This window comes from Chelonia mydas, chromosome 6 (assembly GCF_015237465.2).
Source record: "Chelonia mydas isolate rCheMyd1 chromosome 6, rCheMyd1.pri.v2, whole genome shotgun sequence".
Taxonomy (NCBI): Eukaryota; Metazoa; Chordata; order Testudines; family Cheloniidae; genus Chelonia; species Chelonia mydas.
Window position 1 is genome coordinate 16,151,808 of NC_051246.2, and position 7,092 is coordinate 16,158,899.

Consider the following 7,092-nt stretch of genomic DNA (forward strand, 5'->3'; position numbering starts at 1 on the left):
TGACTGTGGTCAGGAATATCCACCCTGTTGTTGCTCTGCACTCAGGGACAGGTGTGGCCTATGCTAAGGAAAACTCGGCCATGTAATTCACCCCCAGAGCAGCTTTTGGATAGGTTGTGAGTTGAAGCCTTAGTGCAGGTGTGGCTCAGGTGCTCTTACTGGCATGTCTGTAACACCTCTCCATTGAGCATTGCCCCAGGCATGACAACTACCATGGGTTCACAGCCCACACCCATGGACCTCCCCTGGTACGTGTTGTGTGATGTGGGCCAGTTCACAGAGCCAGATGGAACGTCTAACAACTTCTTAAACGTAGTTGTCTCACCTGGAACTGGCACCGGGTGCTAGCACAAGTCAAGTCCCAGTGGGTGCACTCAGTTTGGTGCAGATCAGTGCTGTCATTTGAGGGACGGGTGCTTTCCTACTCTGGTTTTTACGGGCATAGCCTATTGATAGGCCCTTATCTCCAGAAGCCCTGGCCCAAATGATGAGTGGGATGGTCTGTCCTCTCATTAACTGATCTCACCATCTGTGGAGAATGATGGTCCTGCATTTTGCCCATGGAGATAAAGCCATGCATGGAACAAGGGGAGGCCTCATGGCAAAGACATTGGACTGAGATTCAGCAGCTCTGGCTTCAATTGTGCCGCACACTTTCTCTCCCCAAATTATTTAGGCCCAGATCCCTAAAGGTACTTAGGTGCCTAAATTCCATTGATTTCAGGAATCCTTTGGGGGGCTGGGTTGCTGTTCCCCATCAATGACACTGAGGTGACTCAGATTCCAAGGCCAGTAGGGAACACTGTGACCATCTTTTCTGATCTGTGTAACACAGGGCAGAGACCTGTCCTCAAACCATTCCTTCACTAGAGTTAGAACTGGAGCGTAACCATGTGTTCTGCCCGTCCCTGCCTTTGTCTTGGTTTTGTAGGCTGTAGGGCCAGCCAGGAAATGGTCTTCCCAGCCTGGGAGAATTTCCAATATTTCAATTTGGTTTTTCATCCCAAATGGAGCCAAAATGTCTGTCAACTTTTTGCAAAGGAAAATGGGGGGTGGCGGGGGAGGGGAGAGAATCTGTTTGGGTCAATTGAAATATTTTTTTCTCCATTTTGAAATGTTTTGTTCAATTTTGATTCTTTTTCTTTAAGCTTTTTTTTCTTTTTTAGCACAAATTACATTAAATTTTAAAACATAAAGGATGTTTCCAAAGGTGAACCTGAAACTTTTAATTTTGAAAATGACCGGGGGATGTTTAGACAACTTCAAAACTTTTTTCTCGACGGTTTTTTGAGTTGGGAAACGAGTCAGTACTGACACTGTTTTGCAAACAGTTTTGGTGTCAATGAACTGACAGTTTTTGGCCAAAAATAATTTGTAAAAAATCCTTGAAAAATTTCCCACTATCTCTACTTGACTCTAAACTCCTGGGGGCAGGGAGTGGCTAGACAGTAGGGCCCTGATTTCAGTCTCTGCAATCCCTGCTTTACTGGAATTTAATAATCATCACAGAATCATAGAAATGTACAGTGAAAGGGACTTGGAGAGATCAACTAGTGCAGGAGCCATGGCTGTTGTGGGTGTTAAGGAAGTTGCAATCTACAGCAGAAAGGAAATCTGTGCTATATCTTTGACTAGCAGAAACAGGCACCATAATTACTTCTCTGGAGATGCCCTGTTGGCTTTGCTGCTTCCATCAGGATGCAAGGGGCTCAGAATGTTTAGCTTAACAGAGAAGGTTAAGGGGTGTCTTGATCACAGCGTGTAAGTACCTTTACAACATCTGTGTGGCATGCTTTGCATCAACTGGAAGGATAAAGTTCTCGATAACGAGGTTCTTGAATGCAGCCCCCTGCAGGGACAGAAGCCACGTGCGTCATGTCAGTTGCTCTGGCCTGGTCATGCATTGAGGATGGATGACACTGGAATGCCAAAGCAGTTGCTGTATGATGAACTGAGGAGATAACCACACAGGAAGCATAACTTTTTAACCTTGAGGGCAATTAACTACTGGAACAACTTAACAAGGGGCATGGTGGATTCTTCATCACTGGCCATTTTTAAATCAAAATTGGATGTTTTCCTACAAGCTTTGCTCTAGGAATGATTTGGGGGCAGTTCTCTGACCTGTGTTACACAGGAGGTCAGCGTAGCTGATCACAGCTTGGAATCTAGGATCCGCACATGTGCATTAAGCAGGAGGAGCGGCTTTGAAGGGCGTCTCTCAGAGAGGTGTCTGAATATGGGAGATTCCAGCCATGTTGAGTATTTGATTTTCACTGTTTTGTGTGTCGAATCCAGTGCCATTCAGGTCTCTTCAGCCTGTTTACCTACTTATATTACTGGGAGAGCGGCTCAGAATTTTTATTTTTTCTGTTTGATGGGCAGGGGGATTTGAAATTTTCCACTAAAATGTTGAGTTTACAGCAAAAACCATCAAATGCTGAAATGTTTTGATTCTGAAATGCTGCCACGCCTCCTTATCGGAGTTGCAGTTCAAATGGCTCATTCTGCCATTCTCTCAGGGTGGAGTGCTGTCAGGGGACTATATCTCCTATGATGGACCATGGTGTCCCTTCATGGTGAAGGAGGCGGTACATCGAGGGATTTGGGCTTGAGGCTTCATGGGAAATATAGTTCAGCTAGGGAGCCCAGCCCAAAGAGGAGAAGGAGAGAAAAAGGCACTGCTTTGGAATCAAAATGTTTCCGTTTTGGGGTGTTGTTTTTCTTTTTTCTTTTTTTTTAAACAAAAACTCAATTTTTTCCATGGGAAATGGGCACTATTTGTGGAAAATTTTTGGTTAGTCAACAGCTTAATTTTCTGTCAAAAAACAGAAGAGTTGGTGGAAAAGTTTCAACCATCCCCAGTTACTTCTCCTTTCACTAGCTCTGAATATTTATTGAGCTTGGACTCCTGCGAGAAGGGTAGGTAACCCCATTTTACAAATGGGGAAGTGGGGATGTGTTGGCTGTGCGCAAGGTCACACAAGTGACTCAGGGGCAGGACTGGGATTGGAGCACGGCAACCCATAGCTTCCAGCCCTGAGGTCAAGTTCTTAGACCTGTGTCTTCTGAAGTCTGAAAAATGCCCCCGGGGCGAAGTCAGGAAAGAGTTGGTGGGGCCACCAGGAGCCTCTCAATTGTTCTCTGGAACCTCCACTTCCTATAGAACAAAAACTCCTTCTTACTGTTCTGATGATCTGAGTGTGACTGCTGCAGCAACCTCTGCCAGAGTTTGCAGATAGCCTGAGCCAATGGCTCAGAGAAGGTGAGATGGCTGAAGTGTGACTGCAGCGACAATGCCGCTGGAGTCTGCAGAGAGCCGGAGCAGATTGCTCTGAGGATGCCACTAGCTAGATTTTCTAAAGTGTGGTTAACTTTGCTAATGCTCCTCATTATGTGTAAGGTAGGAGGGGGAAGGATCCGATTACAATGAGTTAACAGCGTTGAATAAATTGTGCAGGAGGGAGCAGATGCCTAGAGGACTGCAGGAGATGTATAAATGAAGATGTGTAGGTCTTTAACAACATGGGCTGGGGAGGTGGGTGCAATGGCCTTCACTTCCATTTTCTTTCTGTCCAGTCACACCGTTCCTGCTCAGCTCAGACTTCTGGGCTGGAGCCAGGAATCCCTGGGCGAGATCTTATGGCTTGTGTGTGACAGGTCAGATGGGCATGCTGGTCCTCTCTGGCCTTAACCTTTGCAAATCTGCTTTCATATAGGCCACAAGTCCTGAGGTAATGGCACCTCTGATCCCTTCCCTGCCTCTTTGAGGGGCCCCCTGCTCAGGTCTCAGTCCTCCAGCACTCACCTTTCTCAGGGCAGAGTCCTGTGATCCACTTCCTCCATCTGGGGGGCTCAAACTGCAATTCCTCTGCCATTCATTGTGATCACCATCTTAGGCCTGCTGAGCATTAGTCCAGCACCCACAGTCCTGCTCTCAGGTGTCAAAGACAGGGTTAATCTGTGACCATCCAACCTTCCCCCAGCAAAGTACTATTTACTCAGAACAAAAGCATTATGAAGAAGCATGTCCTCAAAACAATCAACTGTGCATGTGTCAGTCTGAACTTAGAAAGTGGTCACTTGCCTTCCCTAGGGAGAGTCAGGCAGGTTCCAAAGCCCTTCAGATCAGAAAGTGCCAGAAACCCTCTGAGGCCTCGCTTCTTAAAGCCTGAGTCCTGGGATCGGGCCATTTGGAGAAAATCTCAACTTCCTTTTTTTTTTTTTTCTTTTTTTTCTTTAAACTAGAAGTTTCTAGCCCTAGTGGCTGCAGAGAGAAGTTGGAGCAGGTGACCCCAGCAAGGGAACAAAGCAAATGACAAGGGCTCAAAGAAGAACCCAGGGTTTTCTGTGGAGGCTGGATGGGAATGGCAGAGGCTGATGGGACTGAATGCTGCCCGAGACCATGACACCTCTGTGGGGAAGTTAGAACTCTGCCCCTGCAGAGAAGCTAGAGTGCGGGGCTTAAGTTCTGCTTGTGGAAGGATCCAGGGAGACTCCAGCCTCCTGCAGTGTGAGGGCCTCTCTGCTCCTGTGCTACCATTCCAGATCTGTTGAGCCAGGACAGAACCACAGGGAAGTTCTCCTGCCCCGGAGTTTCCGGCTCTGGGTCAGGGTGTCACAGAGGCACTAGGGTGATGCTCTGGAACTATTCTGTATGAAGCCAGCCAGGACTCTGGGAGAGCATGCCTCCTCTCCCTGAGCGTACTGTTCCCAGGGCAAGAAGCTTACACAGCTTCAACCTTCCTGGGTCTGACCTCAGAGCATTCAGCATCCCCTTCCCCACCATGCACTTCCCGCAGCGAGTCTGCCCATGACTCTTTGCCAGCGTATAGAACAGAAGGGTTTATTAGTTGACGGGAAGCAGCCAGGGGGGTGGGGAGGGAGCGATAGCTCAGTGGTTTGAGCATTGGCCTGCTAAACCCAGGGTTGTGAGTTCAATCCTTGAGGGGGCCATTTAGGGATCTGGGGCAAAAATAAGGGATGGTCCTGTTGTGAAGGAAGGGGACTGGGCTCGATGACCTTTCAAGGTCCCTTCCAGCTCTATGAGATAGTTATATCTCCATATTAAAAGGAACACAGTGAGCTTGTTAGCACAGAAATCAGTGTCTTCCAGCCAAATCCATCTTGGGGAGTCCCGGGCCGGACACCCTGGACTCCCCCTCTTCCAGTTCCCCATGCAGACTGCTATCAGCGATCTCACCTCCCACACCAGTGCTGTTGCTCCTCCTTGTCTTTGTCTTACTTCCCTGGCAGAGTCACCTGGTTGTCACCTGGTTGCATCCTCCTCCTGGGTCTCCGGTTACAAAGGGCACCAGTCATAGCATACGTGCAGCAGCCTCACCTGCCCCAGAGGGTCTCAGCCAAAGTCACGCACCACCGAGATATTGGTGCAGCACACAGGGAAACTGAGGCACACACAGTATTCATGCAAAATAGTAAGACTCACATAGGCTCATGTACAGCATAACAAAGGAACATCCCCACTTCATCACACAGCGTCATACGTTTAAGGCCAGAAGGGGCCTCTGGCTCATCTAACCTGACCACCTGTATATCACAGGCCCCCAACGCCACCCAGCACCCCCGACTAAACCCAACAGCTGGGCCTCCTGCAGCTGCCACCTCAGCAGTAGACTGTTAAAGAAGGCTCAGCTCCAGGCTCCTGCTCTGTATGGCGCCATACCTCAATGGTAGGGGCCAGAATGGAGGCCAAGCAATGCACCCAGCCTCTGGGCTGGGCCTCTAAACTGGCCTTCCCTCTGCTATCAATGCCAGCTCCAGCCAGCCCTCCTGAACCCATTTGAGCCTGAGCCCTCTGGCCCTTTTGAAATCCCCAGCACAGGGGATGCGGGGAGATGGCTCCCCAAGAGGCAGGTGTGTGCTCTGACATCTGGACAGGGTGAGCTAGACCCCTTCGCAAACACAAGAACCAGGATCACTCAATGAAATTAATAGGCAGCAGGTTTAAAACAAACAAAAAGGAAGCACTTCTTCACTCATTGGACAATCAACCTGGGGAACTCCTTGCCAGGGGATGGTGTAAAGGCCAGAAGTGTGACTGGGTTAAAAAAAGAACTAGTTAAGGTTATAGAGCATTGGTCCATCAATGGCTATTAGCCAAGATGGGCAGAGATACAACCCCATGTGCTGGGTGTCCCTAAACCTCTGGCTGCTAGAAGCTGGGACCAGTGAGTGATCCACCTTGTCATCTAATTGCCCTGTTCTGTTCATTCCCTCTGAAGCAGCTGACACTGTCAAACAACAGGACATGGGACTAGTAACTCAGAGCCCTCTCCACCCAGTGTCCCATCATTGGCCATTGGGGATATTTGCTGCTAGGAGTTGCAGATTAGCTATATGCCATTGTAGGCAGTCTCATCCTACCACCCCCTCCATAGACATATCAAGCTCAGTCATGAAGCCAGTTAGGTTTTTTTGCCCCCACTGCTCCCCTTGGAAGGCTGTTCCAGAACTTCACTCTTCTGATGGCTAAAAAAACCTTCCTCTAATTTCGAGCTTAAACTAGCTGATGGCCAGTTTATAGCCATCTGTTATTGTGTCAACATTGGCACTTAACTTAAATAAATCCTCTCCCTCCCTGTATCCCTCTGATGTATTTAGAGAGAGCAATCACATCTCCCCTCAGCCTTTGTTTAGTTAGGCAGATCAAGCCAAGCTCCTTGTGTTTCCTCTCCTAAGGCAGGGTGTCTTCCTCTGATGTCCTTCCAAGTTGCCCTTCTTTGCACCTGTTCCAGTTTGAATTCAGCTTTCCTAAACGAGCAGCTCAGAGTGATGGAAACAGGCCCCCTAGATTGAGCAAAGCGTTACGGGCTGCAAAGGACAATTCTCCAAGCCACCTAGTGTCACTAAATCACAGCCCTTGTGCCTGGTCCCATCTCTCGGCTTTTGGCGTCATCCTGTGGCGGTTTGCTGTACTGCATGAGACACTGGCTCCCATCTCGCCCTGCGCCCCTGGCAGTGCTCCAGCAGCAGGAGCCAGACACCCAGCAGAAGGCAGCGACATGAGAAGCCACCCCCAGGGAACCGGTCTTCCTACTGCTCATGAAATGCAGGCTGGGTTCGCAAGCC